Here is a 15,516-nt window from a genome sequence, read left to right on the forward strand (position 1 = left end):
GCACACTGATCAGACAGCATAAAGTTGAAACATTTTAAAATTTATTATGGAGAGGCCCCTGGCTGTTGAAGGAGGTGGGTCCATCCGAAATAGTACATGGATGGGGGAGGAACACCTCTAGGAGAACAACCTCTCAACGGTCTAAGTACCACATTCTAGTCAGCCAAAAGGGCTGGCTGGGGAAAAGACTCCTCCTCCACCTGGCCTTCATTGGAAGTCGGGTCCCTAGTAACAAAACATTTAAAACAAACTACAAAAAAAAAAAAAACTACAAATAATACGGAACAAAATAAACGAAAGATGACTTTACATTATATCATTCCAATGAGAACACGAAAAGTATTATAACTGCACAACCCCTCAAGACCGAAAAGTAAATGTAAACACAAATGAAACTAACATAAGAACATTCTTGCCCTAGTGAACTAGTTGATGTCGGTAGATCAAGTGACTCCCAGCTACCTCGACCCAACCTAAGTTACCTCTGATTCGGTTCAGAGGTCTCAAAACAAAGGAAACAAATTCAACTCGGATCAGAAACTGCTATACAGAAGGGTGAAGCTCAATGAACCGAAACAGGGGGTCGAAGCAGCTCAAGGGTAGCACTGACTCTACCGAACACCAACTGAAATAAAGCACAACCAGACAAACAAGTTATCAAATATACACATGGAAAAAACAATAATAATTTCTGTATAACAAGGGCTTAAACTGTTTCATTTATACCACAATAAATACATAATTATATGTATGCCTTTACAATGATCCTATCTATCTATTGCTAGAAGCCTTAATCCCGTAAGAGATGGCCACAAACAAATCGCCTTCATGTGGCCCTGTCCTCCACTATTTCACTGCCCTTCCCCCAGCTCACGCCTCTCTCTCTCATAACCTCACCTTGCATCCAGCCATCTCATCCTCGGCCTCCCCCTCCCTCTCCCCCTGTCCACCTCACTCACATATACTCTCCTCGTTATACCTCATACCAATTACTTTGGCCAGGCATGTATGGTAACACTGTTCTGCCCGAGACTCTGATTGGCTGGAGGTGTTTGTTCGATTTCGTTCTTGCCTTAATCGATACACTCTTTATTAATAGATGTGATACTGAGTTTTTCGACAGCACAATCGTCAAAAGCAATATGAAATCCGCTATATACTTAGCAACAACGAAATTTTCGCAGGAAGATAAAGATAATGAGTCAACAATGTGTTACATTACAGTCCAAGCCAAGGTCAGCATTCGAACAATTCCTTTACGTTCCAGAAAGTCAGTAAAATTACAGAATATCAAGGAAACCTGCTTAATCTAAGCGTTGCTATAACACATATTTAAATTATAAGATAAGTCCGCACCCTTAAACCGTGCCACAACTCTGAATAATTAAAAAAATTCATATGAAAATACGAGTTCTGCGGGGAGGGAGGCAGCTCAATCGAACAGCCACTGAGCGACAGCTGAGTGAAGGCGGGACGCAGAAGTTTTTTTTATTTATGCGTACCGTTTTTCTTTATCATGGAGAGTTCTTTTCCCCCCTTCCCTTACGACAGCATGCACTCTCGTCATTCAGTCAATGTAAGTGTTTATATTAGGCGTTTGAGCTTTTATATACTGTGATAATAGAGAAGTTTTAATGAAACAATTTTCCTTTAGCCTACTTTGATGTTTAGCGATGTTTTCAAATTGAACTAAATTGACCGAGTTTGAGTGTATCATGAGAGAAGTCATTACTAAATCCTTCAGTGCGATGTTGCCTTTCTAACTTAGTTAAGGCTATCTATAGACGATTTTGTTTTAAGGAAAGGTGGTGTAGGGGTATAATATAGAGGCGAGTAAACAGGCTAGATATTTTTTACCTTTTAGCTATACATCGCCCCTTAGTTTCGAAAATTACTTCTCTTGACCATAATTATTTTAAATGACATCGTATCGGAAAGGTTATGATTATGTTTCCGAGTTTACTTATATGTAGGTTTGCTGGCAGGTATGTTTGGGCACGATCCAGCCTGGCTGTGACAGTATGCCTGGCAAAGACAGACCGTCGTTGAAGGACAGAGTTAGGCATCGGTATGCACCCACCAAGTACTTAACTCAAGCCAGGAATATCATCCACAATGTCCACCAGTATTTTGAAAGTGAGGGATCATGTCTAACTGCTGCACATGCCGTTGAGAAAACGTCAGATGCAACTGGGGCTTCTGAAAGGACCGTCAGGAGAATTAAGAGTGAAGTTTTAATGTCATGAGATGGAATTATACACACACCACCTCCACGTTCAAGACTCTCCACTGTGGTAGGACAGACCGATGACTTTCAAAAGGACTGTATCAGTAGGGCATTACTTTCCTTTTACGAGCGAGGTGAGCTTCCATCATTGACGGAACTACTGAAGAGGGTCAAGACATCACCCATATCCTTCAATGGATCAAGGACTTCTCTACACAGAGTTGTGAGGCAGATGGGCTTCAGATACAAAAAAGCAGAAAGTGGGAGAAGGATATTAATGGAGAGAGACGACATCGTAACTGCAAGAAATGCGTATCTGAGAAAAATAAAAGGTAACAGAGATAGTTCTCATCCTCGCCCTGAAATCTACCTAGATGAGACTTGGATTAACCAGAGTATATGCGTTGAGCGATGCTGGACTGATGGTGATGGGGTAGTTGGGCCTAAACTTAAGACAGGGAGAGGAGCTCGATTCATCATCCTACATGCTGGTGGCCAAAATGGTTTTGTGCCGGGAGGACTCTTGATGTTTCGATCAAAGAATGGAGCAAAGGGAGATTACCACGAGTCAATGGACCATCAACGATTTAAGCAGTGGTTTCAGGAACAATTACTTCCAAACATCCCAGAAAGAGCCCTTATCATAATGGATAATGCTTCCTATCACTCAAAAACCATCAATAAAATGCCAACAACCAGCAGTAAGAAAGGCGATTTAATTGAATGGCTGTCATCTGCCAATATCACATTTGATCCATCTCAAACAAAGAAGGAACTGTATTTTGTCTGCAAACAACATAAAGGCGAACAAGAATATGAGATAGACCAATTGGCCATGGAAAAGGGACATATAATACTCAGACTGCCTCCTTACCACTGTATGTTCAATCCTATTGAATTAATATGGGCACGGCTGAAGAGCGAAGTAAAGAAAACAAACTCAAACGGAGATCAATCCCTGAAGAGAGTTGAGGAAATTACTCACGAGGCTATGAACAAGATTACCCCTGAAACTTGGCGTAGTTGCATCAGCCACATGAAGAAAATCGAAGATGAATACCGTGCCAAAGACATCGCACAAGACCATTTGTTTGAGGAATTTGTTATTAACATAATTTCTGATACAAGTGACGAGAATGAAAGTGAAGATGACGCACATGGAGAGAGAGCTTAATATAGAGCACCAGTACGTAGCCTACACATTTTTTCAGAACATCCAATCAATCACGCTCACGTTTTATTTTTTTATTGATAACCTACTATGCCTGTTGTTTTAGCTTCGTATTTGTGTGTGTGTGTGTGTGTGTGTGTGTGTGTGTGTGTGTGTGTGTGTGTGTGTGTGTGTGTTTCCTTTGAGAGAGAGAGAGAGAGAGAGAGAGAGAGAGAGAGAGAGAGAGAGAGGACAAAAAAGAAGATGAAGGTGGATATGATTATTTGTACTGTACATAGGCTTGCAAATAAACTGGACAGTGAAGTATATGTTATTAAATTCACGAGTAGTAAAAAGTGGAAATAACCTGTACTATTTTACATTTTAAATATGGATGCACGGGACTTACATCGAATATGAAGTAAAAATGAAAGGAATGGTAAAGCCTATCACTTCATGAAGAAGTTCTGAGGGGAGAAATTTTTCTGCATCTTTCGCATCCTCATACTTTCTAAATTAATCAAGTAATCAAATATCTATAGAGTAAACAAGTAGAAAACTTAATATAATTTGTACGTGAGAGGGTACATTAGTTAATACCACGATGTATAGTTCGTCCAGATATCGTGGTTATTACATTCCGATAACCAGTCAGGTTAAGGTTTCTGAAGTTTAAATAGTCTGCCTTCACTCAGCTGTCGCTCAGTGGCTGTTCGATTGAGCTGCCTCCCTCCCCGCAGAACTCGTATTTTCATTTGATTTTTTTTAATTATTCAGAGTTGTGGCACGGTTTAAGGGTGCGGACTGATCTTATAATTTAAATATGTGTTATAGCAACGCTTAGATTAAGCAGGTTTCCTTGATATTCTGTAATTTTACTGACTTTCTGGAACGTAAAGGAATTGTTCGAATGCTGACCTTGGCTTGGACTGTAATGTAACACTTTGTTGACTCAGTATCTCTATCTTCCTGCGAAAATTTCATTGTTGCTAAGTATACAGCGGATTTCATATTGCTTTTGACGATTTTGCTGCCGAAAAACTCAGTATCACATCTATTAATAAAGAGTGTATCGGTTAAGGCAAGAATGAAATCGAACAAACACCTCCAGCCAATCAGAGTCTCGGGCAGAACAGTGTTACCATACATGCCTGGCCAAAGTAATTGGTATGAGGTATAGTCTCTCGCTCTCCATCCTCTGCATATGGTCAAACTACCTCATCATATTTCTCCTAACCCTTTCTACCACATCCACATACACACCACAATGCTCTTTCACCACCTCATTTGTCAGTCTGTCTCTCTGTGTAGCTCCACATATCCTTCTCAGATAACTCTTTTCCACTGCTTTGACTCTTGACTTGTGTCCTTCCAACAGGGTCCAAGCTTCAGTTCCAAAAGTGTGAGTTGGTATCACAATATTGTCATGCAGTGACTTTTTTATTTCCATGCTCACATCCCAATTTTTTATCAATGTTTTCAAAGAACCGGCAACCATTCCACCCTGTTGTACTCTTTCGAGCACTTCATTCTCTAAACTTCCATCCTTACCATTCACACTACCCAAGTACTTAAATGCACTCACATTTTCCATTTCCTCATCATCCAACCTCACTGTACATTGTGACTTCATTTCTCTCGAATACCATTCACCTTTAGAGTCCGTTTTTTACACACTCTCCCAAACTCATTCACCAAGCCTTGCAGTGTCCATTCGTCTTCACTTAACAATACAGCATCATCTGCAAACAACAGAGTAGGAAGTTTCCAAGCGCTGCCTTCTCTCATTAGCATCCAGCATCCACTACCCAGTGTTGTGTCTCTGTAACAACCCAATCCATATACAGATTGAACAACCTTGGAGATATGAGCCACAGAGAGGGACAAGAAGTGGTGCCAAGGCACAGCAAACCCGTCATTTTAGTGCTGACGTATAAATACAACAGGATATCTAGTCAAAGATGTCACATATCAAATTTGGAGTAAATCGGGTGAAAGTTGACGATTTTATGCTCGTTTGAAATTACGCCCGACCCACCTGACATTGGCTTCCCTACTGCTGACTAGGTGGGTGACCCCCCTCATGTAATGAGTCATGATATAGGATGCAGATTTGATTTAGGTTTTGGTTTCATTTCGATGTGACGAATTTGAATGGAGTTATGGCGAACAAACGACTTTTATTTGCATTCTTTTTTTATTTTATTTTTTTTTTTTTTGGTCCACAGCTTGGGCAATACCAATTTGGCTCAAAATTTAATCAGGTGATCAGAAGGTCATAGCCCATCATCCCTCTAATTTTAGTCAAAATCGCACCAGTAGTTTTCGTGGAAAGTTGTTAATAGACGGACAGACAGACAGACAAACAGACAAACCGAGTGAAAAAAAAAAAAAAAAAACGTCCCCGAGCCTCTTCTAGGCTGGGACGGGTAATAATAGAGTCTGCCCAGGTTGTTGAATTAGTAAGCATAGTGATTTTCAGCATTATTTTAGAATTAAAGGAAGTATTAAGGGAATAAAGAAGGGTAACGAGAGTGGTGTTAAGTTTCTCTCTCTCTCTCTCTCTCTCTCTCTCTCTCTCTCTCTCTCTCTCTCTCTCCTTGCAACAGAGAACAACAAGAGCGAGAAATAAGGTGGATGAGGAATGGTGAGTCGGGAGATTGAACTGGGTAGTGGAATAGCCGAGTGGAGGGTAAGAGGGTAAAAATGGAGAGAGGGAAGGGCATAGATGAAAGAGAGTGAGGGGGAAAGGGATGAGAGTAAGGAGGTGGAAGGGTGTGGAAGAGCTAGAAATGTGAGGGAGACTAAGACAGTGAGATTGTGAGAGTGGGATATAGAAGGGGAAGGTTGTGTAGAAGTGAGAGAGAGAGAGAGAGAGAGAGAGAGAGAGAGAGAGAAAGAAAGTGTTGGAGTTAGAACTGGTAGAGGAACGAAAATGAGTAAAAATGGAGATAGGGGAATAGCAAGGTTGCGAGAAAGACAGACAGACAGCAACAGATGCAGATAGTACTGTAGACATGACATGCTCGTCTCCTTGGTTACATGTTTCATGGACAACAAACAGATTATTTCTCAATTAATCTGGATCCCGTGCGTGTTTCCCTTAATATCCTCTGGTCAAACACGAACGCCATTAACTTCAGCAGATTAGGGTATTGTCTCCAGTAACCCTTTTCGCCACACTTTCCTGTTTGCGAGTCATTTTGCACATTAATCCTCGGTATGCTGTTACAGGGTACTGGTGCAATTTGTGTCACTATTGGAACGATAGAGGGAATATATAAAACTGTGGCTCAACATCCCTTCCCTCGCACTTCTTCGTGACTAGTACCATATTCTAATGTTAATCTATTGTTATAGCTCAACGTTGATGATGGAGATACGGCAATTTTACGCCAGGTTAAAGTGAATGTACTATTTTATGACAAGGTAATGTACTGTGCCTAAATCTGTACTCCTTTTCCCGTATTACTTAAATATGTACATGTGCTTAACTCGTAATTAACTAAATCCTGCTTATGTTACCGAGGTCTCGAGGTGGCTTGGGAATTTGCGAGAATGTCACTATTACTACTACTGCTACTACTACTACTACTACTACTACTACTACTACTACTACTACTACTACCACTACAACTACCACTACAACTACCACAACCACAACCACCACTGCTACTACTACTACTACTATACTTACATTTCTCTCCAATTATACCCCCTTCATGATGGCCACAGCTCTAGCATTTTATTCCATCTAACTCCAGACGATTTTATTCAGCTGAGGGTGAGTCATAGGCGCCTGAGCGTATAGTCCGTTCACTTTAATTTGGCAGAGATTTTCGTCCTTTTGCAGCTTATTTCTCGTAGCTCAGTGGCAGAATAAGATACTGCTGCTGCTCCTCCACCTCCTTTCCATAGCACTTCTTTGTGACTAGCACCATATTCTGGCGTTCATTTCTCGCTGAGGTGTCGTGGCAGGAGTATGTAAAGGAATTCTCTCTCTCTCTCTCTCTCTCTCTCTCTCTCTCTCTCTCTCATAGCCATCCTGTTCTCTTTCTTCTCCTCTGTTCATATCATTTTTATTTAATATTAGTTTCTTATTTACTTGGCCTCTCTCTCTCTCTCTCTCTCTCTCTCACACACACACACACACACACACACACACACACACACACAGTCTAAATCTGTATGTCTCTGTCTCATCTAACTCTACTTGTGTTGCAATTTAAGTGTCTCATATTCTGCGTCTCTGTCCCTGTCTCTCTCCTAATCTGTCTCAGTCTCTCCCACCCTAACTCTCACCGCCATCTATCTCTCACTCTGTCTAGCACTGCCACTCTCCCTATCAGTCTCTGTTTTCTCCTACCCTAACTCTTACCTTCATCTATCTCGCATTCTGTTTCTCTGTTCGTCTCACTGTCTCTCTGTCTCTCCCGCCCTAACTCTCACTGCCACTCTCTTGAAAATGGTCATCGTGGAGAATTATAAAGCTCAGCACAACACTGTCCCAACTCATCGACGTTACACCCTTCCAACTTGCCCGCACCGCCTCGACACAACATACTGGGGCAAGAATAAGGGATGGACCAGAGTACTGTTGTCTGATTGTGGGCGTGAGTGTGGGTGTGGCTTTGGGCGTGGGTGTGGGTGTGGGTGTGGGTGTAGGTGTAGGTGTAGGTGTGGGTGTGGGACAGATTAACCTATGGACCAAAGTACTGTTGTCTGATTGTGAGTGTTGGTGTGGGTGTGGTTGTGGGTGTGTGGGTGTGGGGTGGGCGTGGGTGTGGGTGGGGAGTAGAGGTAGGAGTGTGGAAGGGTGAGGTAGGATGCAATGGAGAGTGAGTGTGAGGTAGGGTGGGAAGTTTCTGTGTTTGGATTTGGGTGTAAGTGTGGGTGTGGGTGGGGAGAAAAGGTAGGAGGTATGGTGTGGGTTAAGGAAAGGTGAGTGAGACAGGGATGGGTGTGGATGTGGGTGTGGGCGTGGGTGTGGGTTAACAGGGTAAGGGAAGAATGAGAAGCATGAATGCCTGTGTGTGGGTGTGGATGCGAGAGGTGTAGAAGAGAGAGGAGTGGGTGTTGGTGTGTGCGGGAAAAAGAGGTAAGAGTGAGGTAAGGCTGGATGAGCAACAGATGGAAGTGTGTGTGTGTGTGTGTGTGTGTGTGTGTGTGTGTGTGTGTGTGTGTGTGTGTGTGTGTGTGCGCGCGCTTGTGCGTGGAGAAGGTGTGGATGTGAGTGAGAAGCAGAGGTGGAGATGTGTGGTGGGTGTGAGAGGATACGAAGGACAGGAAAGAATGAGGGTGCGAGAGGGTGAGATATCTATTTGTGTGTGTGTGTGTGTGTGTGTGTGTGTGTGTGTGTGTGTGTGTGTGTGTGTGTGTGTGTGTGTGTGTGTGTGCGTGTGTGTGCGCGCGCGCGTACAAGGGTTGTGGAAAGGATGCTCGTGGGTATGCAGTATGCGTGTGTAAAAAAACAGTTGAAGAGTGGTTGTGTGTGATTTAGAGAGCTGTTGTTGTGTGTTGGCTATACAGAGGATGAAGGATGGTGTGTGAAAGGTGTTGCTGAGTGACTGATGAGTATAGGCGGATAGGTGTAAACGGGATGGGTGTAGATGGGCTGAGTGTAGACAGGATGGGTGTAGAATAGTGTAGACGAGATGGGTGAGCGTTGATTGGCAAAACAAAAAAATTACTGATTAATCTAGACACAAGTGTAAAGGTGTAGTGCTAGGTGGGTGTGGGTGTCAGACTAGCAGAAGAGACAGACTAGGATGAAGTTAAGCGATACACCCAGGACATGCTGTGTAGGCGGTGGCTCAACCGGTAGAGAGGTGGCGTGCGGTCCTAACGGACCCAGGTTCAAATCCCGGCTGGGGCAGGAAACAGTTTAAGGATTTGAATTTCATTAAATCAGGCTTTACTGATCTACCAGAAGACCCGCCGACATGTCGTAAAAATACCCCCGCTAATACCAATACACCAGTCCTGTATGAGACAGCCCTAGCATGTATTCAATATGGACGGTGGGTGTTAGCGCCGAAGTGGTGACATGTAGAGGTGTATGGTATGTAGGAGGACTGCTGGGCCTTGATGGCAGGCTGTGAAGCCTATGCCCAGAGTCGGACACATAAAAAAAAAAAAAAAAAAAAAAAAAAAAGTGTATTGATGGATGTGGGTGTGGGGAGGATAGGACAGCACGAGAGATGGATGTGGTAGCAGACGGGATGAATTTAGACGTGAAAGACATAGGAAAATTACTGTGTATAATTAACTATAATAACTATAACTTCCTTGTTTACTAGAAAGACACTCGTACCTTCAAAGCATCTGTTGGAGAGGAAGTTATAATTGTAACTGGGATTTACTTTTTAAGATATCTAGCTGGAAATGACTAAATTTTGGTTACGTGTCAAGTGTAGTTATTCAGACTTTCCTTCACATGTGGTAAGATGTAGATGATGATGATGATGATGATGATGATGATGATGATGATGATGATGAGGACGAGGAAGAAGAGGAGGGAGAGGAGGAGGAGGAGAAGGAACAAGAGCAAGCAGTAGGAGGAAGAAGAATAAAGAAGAAGGAGAGACAAATAGACAGAGAGAGGGAGAGAGAGAGAGAGAGAGAGAGAGGGGGGGGGGAGACCAAATATTCCCCTCCAAGGTTTAATATAGTTGCAATCAGAGTAAATTTTCATCTAGCAACGTGTTGCATTTAGTTGCAGGAAAATACATGTTGCTTTGTGCTCGGCTGGTCACACGGGAGAGGAAATATGCGAGAGAGCTCCTAGGCTGCAGATGAAAGTGATGTATGTGTGTGTGTGTGTGTGTGTGTGTGTGTGTGTGTGTGTGTGTGTGTGTGTGTGTGTGTGTGTTGCAAATATGCCATAAATCTTCCTGAGCGGGGTTACAAAAATAAAAGTGATATGTGTGCCGGTGTTTAAGTGTGTGTGTGTGTGTGTGTGTGTGTGTGTGTGTGTGTGTGTGTGTGTGTGTGTCTGAGGAGATGGAAGGAAAAGAGAGAGAGAGAGAGAGAGAGAGATGGCTGGGTGAGGGGTAGTCTTGTTAATGATCCTGCCGTGTTACTTAATCCGAGCCAACAGACTATTTATTCAGCTGAGAGGGAGTCCGATAGCAAAGGGGTAGATGGGGGGGGGGTGTCTTGACCTAACCCTCCCAGTTTTATCAGTATGGTTGCAAGACGGTTTTTTTCAGCTGAGGTGGAATTGGCTTGTTAGGGGTGGGTTTAATGAGGGCTTAATTAAACCCCTCCAGGTGAGACAGTCCCTTTATCTTACTAGCCAGAGGACGTGATGGCTATTTTATCCTTGCTGTTACCAGACGATTTTATTTAGCTCAGAAAAAAAACTAGTATTAAAGACGATTATTAAAACTACCCAACCTCTCCAGAAAAAATCGTGCTGAGGTAAACCGCCTGAAGCTCCATAAGCCTCTACAAAAAACCGTCTTCTGGCTAAAGGGAGTTAATCTGTAGAGCTCCCGTGACATTAATTTTTCCTCCCATATCCAGACGGTTTTACTCAGCTCAGGACAGACGATTGGAACTGGAGGGGTTAGGTGTAGCGCTAAAAAAAAAAAAAAAAAAAAAAAACTTCAGTACGAGATTTTTTTTTTTTTTTTTAGTTTTTATCTTCGTTTTTCCCCATCCGACTCAGGACGTGCGTCTCTCTCTCTCTCTCTCTCTCTCTCTCTCTCTCTCTCTCTCTCTCTCTCTCTCTCTCTCTCTCTCTCTCTCTCTCTCTCATGCACTCGACTCTTTATTAAGCCGTTCTCTAAGGTCCAGCAGCCCTCCTATGTACCGCACATCTCCACATGTCACCGCTTCGGCGCTAACACCCACCGTCCATATTGAATACATGCCAGGTGTATTAGTATTAGCGGGCAGCCCTCCTATGTACCGCACATCTCCACATGTCACCACTTCGGCGCTAACACCCACCGTCCATATTGAATACATGCCAGGTGTATTAGTATTAGCGGGGGTGTTTTTAAAAGTCCATGGGTCATAGGACGGAATAAGAAAGCCTGTTTTAACGATTTTCAGATTCTTAAACTGTTCCCTGCCCCAGCCGGGAATTGAGCTCACGTTTATTAGGACAGCAGACCACCTCCCCACCAACAACAGCAAGAATCGTCCTCTGGCGGAAAGGATTAAGCTTGTTAGCAGAGTTCTTTTTTCTTTTCTTTTTTTTCTTTTTAACTCGGACTGTGACCTAATTTCACCTCCTCCCAGCCCAAGAGAGAGGTTGCCATAATGAGCACGTGACCTGACCCCCATCCGACTCAGGACGTGCGTCTCTCTCTCTCTCTCTCTCTCTCTCTCTCTCTCTCTCATGCACTCGACTCTTTATTAAGCCGTTCTCTTAACCTGGTTTGACCTGACCCTACCTGGCCTGACCTCACCTGACGACCTGACTGGACCTGGCCTGGCCTGTTGGCAACATGGTGACACGGACGCCAAAATTCTCTGACTGGATTGAGAGAGAGAGAGAGAGAGAGAGAGAGAGAGAGAGAGAGAGAGAGAGAGAGGGAGAGAGAGATTAAAGAAGTTGTGGTTAGGAAGTTGGGATACTAGACTGCTCTAAATGAAAATGATGGGGACGATAGGTGTGGTAGTGAAGCCTGATGATGTAGGATAGGACATGTATTTAAATATCATTGATGGGGGTGTATATTATTAGTGTAGATAGACATAGATAAGTACATACAAAGATAGATAGACAGATTGATAGATAAATGGATGGATGGAGCCTTCCTGCTTCTCTGTCCTTGTCTTATAACTGATGTAGAAGTTTTGTTAGTTATAGCCTTCCCTCTACCAAACAGCCACAAAAGGACCATCAGGTATTGTGCTGTTTGCTTTCTTTTGTACTCCTTTATGGATGGATGGACGAATTGATAGATAAATAGATGGATGGATGGATAGGTAGATAGATAGTCGTAGACAAATAAAAACAACAGCAGGCGACTAGTTAGATAGGTAGACAGATAGATGGAGGTACATACATATATACATACACACTTACCTACCTACATAGATACATACATACATACATATATAGTATTAATCGATCCAATTACACAAATACACTTCTGCTTTATTGTCATTACTATTACTAATAAAAATCCTGTACACACTCTCAAATTTTCGAAATATCTGGATCCAAAAAACTCTACAGAAAATGGAGAGTTTTGGAATGTAAAATTATGAGTGTTGTCAAAATTATACGGTAAATAGCCTACATTACTATTAAATGTTATTACAGCAAAGTGCCTTGTGCTAGTAAAGCAGTATTTGTTGGTATATGTACAAAAATTAGTAGTAGTACAAGTTGCAGTAGTAGTAGTAGTAGTAGTAGTAGTAGTAGTAGTAGTAGTAGTAATAATAATCATCATCATCATCATCATCATCATCATCATAATAATAATAATAATAATTATAATAATAATAATAATAACAATAATAATAATAATAATAATAATAATAATAATAATAATAATATTATTATTATTATTATTATTATTAATGATAATAATAATAGTAATAATAATAATCGTAATAATAATAATAATGGCTCAAAGTGAAGGTTTTGAGAAGTCCTTTTTTCTGGTTGAGTGTGTAGTTTATTATTATCATCATTATTATTATTATTATTATTATTATTGCCATAAATGTTAATAAATCTAATAACATTTCGTGTTAACAATTACATATTGTTACGGAACAGAGAAAGATAATGTACACTTTAAGTGAGAATACTAAGAGTCACCACTGTCCCGCAAAGTTCCAGGTTCAAAACAAAAGAGCTAGGTAAAATTACAAGTTAAAGTTTAATGCTCAAACTAACAACAAAACATTCAGGACTCATAAGGATAATGTAATGGCAAAAAACAGGTTAAATATATGGTTAACGGCAATAGCCTCTATTAACATGAAATTAGCAAGAGTAAATTTACCTAAGTCAGCCCTGATAAAATGAAAATACACTGGGTAATGCTCAGTTAATGCAAGATAAATTATTACAGATACAAAATAATATTAAAACTGGCTGACAAAATGAATCCTACATAAATTACAAAAAAAAACTCACTAGGCCTACAAATCAACACCTTATGCTATACAGTACAAGGAAAAAAATGCAATAACAGTTATACTCAAATTACACAGCTGCTAGATGGTTGGAGACTTCCGGAGCACTCACAATAATAATAACGGTACAGGGGAGGACAGAGATGTGAACAAAATGAGGAGTAGATCTAAGTGGCCATGATGCAGAGACTGAGCTCATTATATAGGGGCCAGCAGAGCTTGATACAACTTGTAAGAAGGACGCGCAAATGAAGCCATGGGGACAAAGAGTTGACAATCCCGCTCTGAACAACAGAAAGAACGACTTACTCTACTGTAACGGTAGAAGGGGGGGACAGAGGCAGAACACGCTCGTGATCAAACATGCAGCATACTGTGCGTTAAAATTACACAAAGGATGATGAAATCATAGGCTATGTAACACCTCCCCACAAAGAAAAAGAAATTTACAAAGGAAATATCTTATTACTCTAAAACAATCTGTCTAAAGTCTAGATAAGCAATCTGCAATGACATTTTCTTTCCCCTTGACATGTTGTATGTCTAATGAATACTCCTGAAGAAGTAGACTCCATCTTGTCAATCTCTGATTTTTATCTTTAAACTTACTAAGGAATTTCAGTGGGTTATGATCGGTATAAACGACTATGGGGTCAAAACCAGAACACAAAAAAAATGAAAAATGCTGTAAACCCAAAATCAAGGCCAAAAGCTCTTTCTCAATAGTTGAGTAGTTCTTTTGAGGTGGAGTGAGCTTCTTACTGTAATAAGATACAGGGTGTTCAATATCCTGATCATCCTCTTGCAGCAAAACAGCCCCAGCTCCTGTATTTCTTGCATCAACAGCCATCTTAAAAGGCTTAGCAAAATTTGGAGTAGCGAGCACTGGCTGACTTAATAGGATAGTTTTAAGTTTGTTGAAAGAGGATTCACAGTTATCGGTCCAGACAAATTTAACTCCCTTTTTCAGTAGGTCTGTAAGTGGTGATACAAGAATAGAAAAGTTAAGAACAAATCTCCTGTAATAACCTACCATTCCCAAAAATCTTTGTAGCTCCTTCCTACTTTTAGGTCTGGGAAGATTACTTATAACCTGAACCTTAACTCCTGGTGGTGCAACATGTCCATCACCAATTACATACCCAAGGTACTGAACTTTAGCTTGACCAAACTCACACTTTGATAAATTAGCTACAAGATTAGCCTGAACCAAACGCTCAAGAAATTTACTGACATGGCATAGGTGATCTTTCCAGTTGTCACTGAAGATTAATACATCATCAATATAAACAACACATCCTGCCAAACCCTCTGTTACAACATTCATGAGCTTCTGAAAAGTGGCTGGTGCATTCTTCATACCATATGGCATTACGGAACATGCAAAAGTCTTTCCTAGTGTTACAAAACATGAGATCTCGCCTAGCACGTTCAGTCATAGGTACTTGCCAGTATCCCTTTAACAAATCAAACTTACTTATGTACCTAGCCTTTCCGATCTTGTCTATGCAATCTTCCACGCGAGGGAGAGGGTAAGTGTCTGTTTTGGTTATCTGATTAACACGTCTGCAGTCAATGCAAAGCCGCTGTGACCCACCTGGCTAAGGGACTAGAGTGACAGGAGAACTCCACTCGCTCTGACAGGGCTCAATCATCTTGTGGTCCAACAGGTAGCCAAGCTCCTTCTGGATGAGAGGAACTTTCACTGGGTTCACACGGAAAGGAGGCAATTTAATTGGCTTTGCGTCTCCAACATCGACATCATGCATCAACACAGTGGTTCTTCCTGGAGTGGCACGGAACACTTGCGGGTACTCCTGCAGTAATGCCGAAAACTCCTGCCTTTCCTCGGGAGGTAGATGAGAAAGCTTAGTCTGGAGATCATTCATGATATCAGGATTCTTCCCCAAACTATCACTCAGGCTCATACTGCATGGGAGAGCTTCACTTGCAGACTCGGGTGGAACAGCTACAGTGCAGACTGGATTATTTTCGTCCCGCCTGTGATATAACTTAAGCATGTTGTTGTGAC

This window comes from Coenobita brevimanus, chromosome 116 (genome assembly GCF_032717465.1).
Source record: "Coenobita brevimanus isolate Jiangsu-jjx chromosome 116, ASM3271746v2, whole genome shotgun sequence".
NCBI classification, from domain to species: Eukaryota; Metazoa; Arthropoda; class Malacostraca; order Decapoda; family Coenobitidae; genus Coenobita; species Coenobita brevimanus.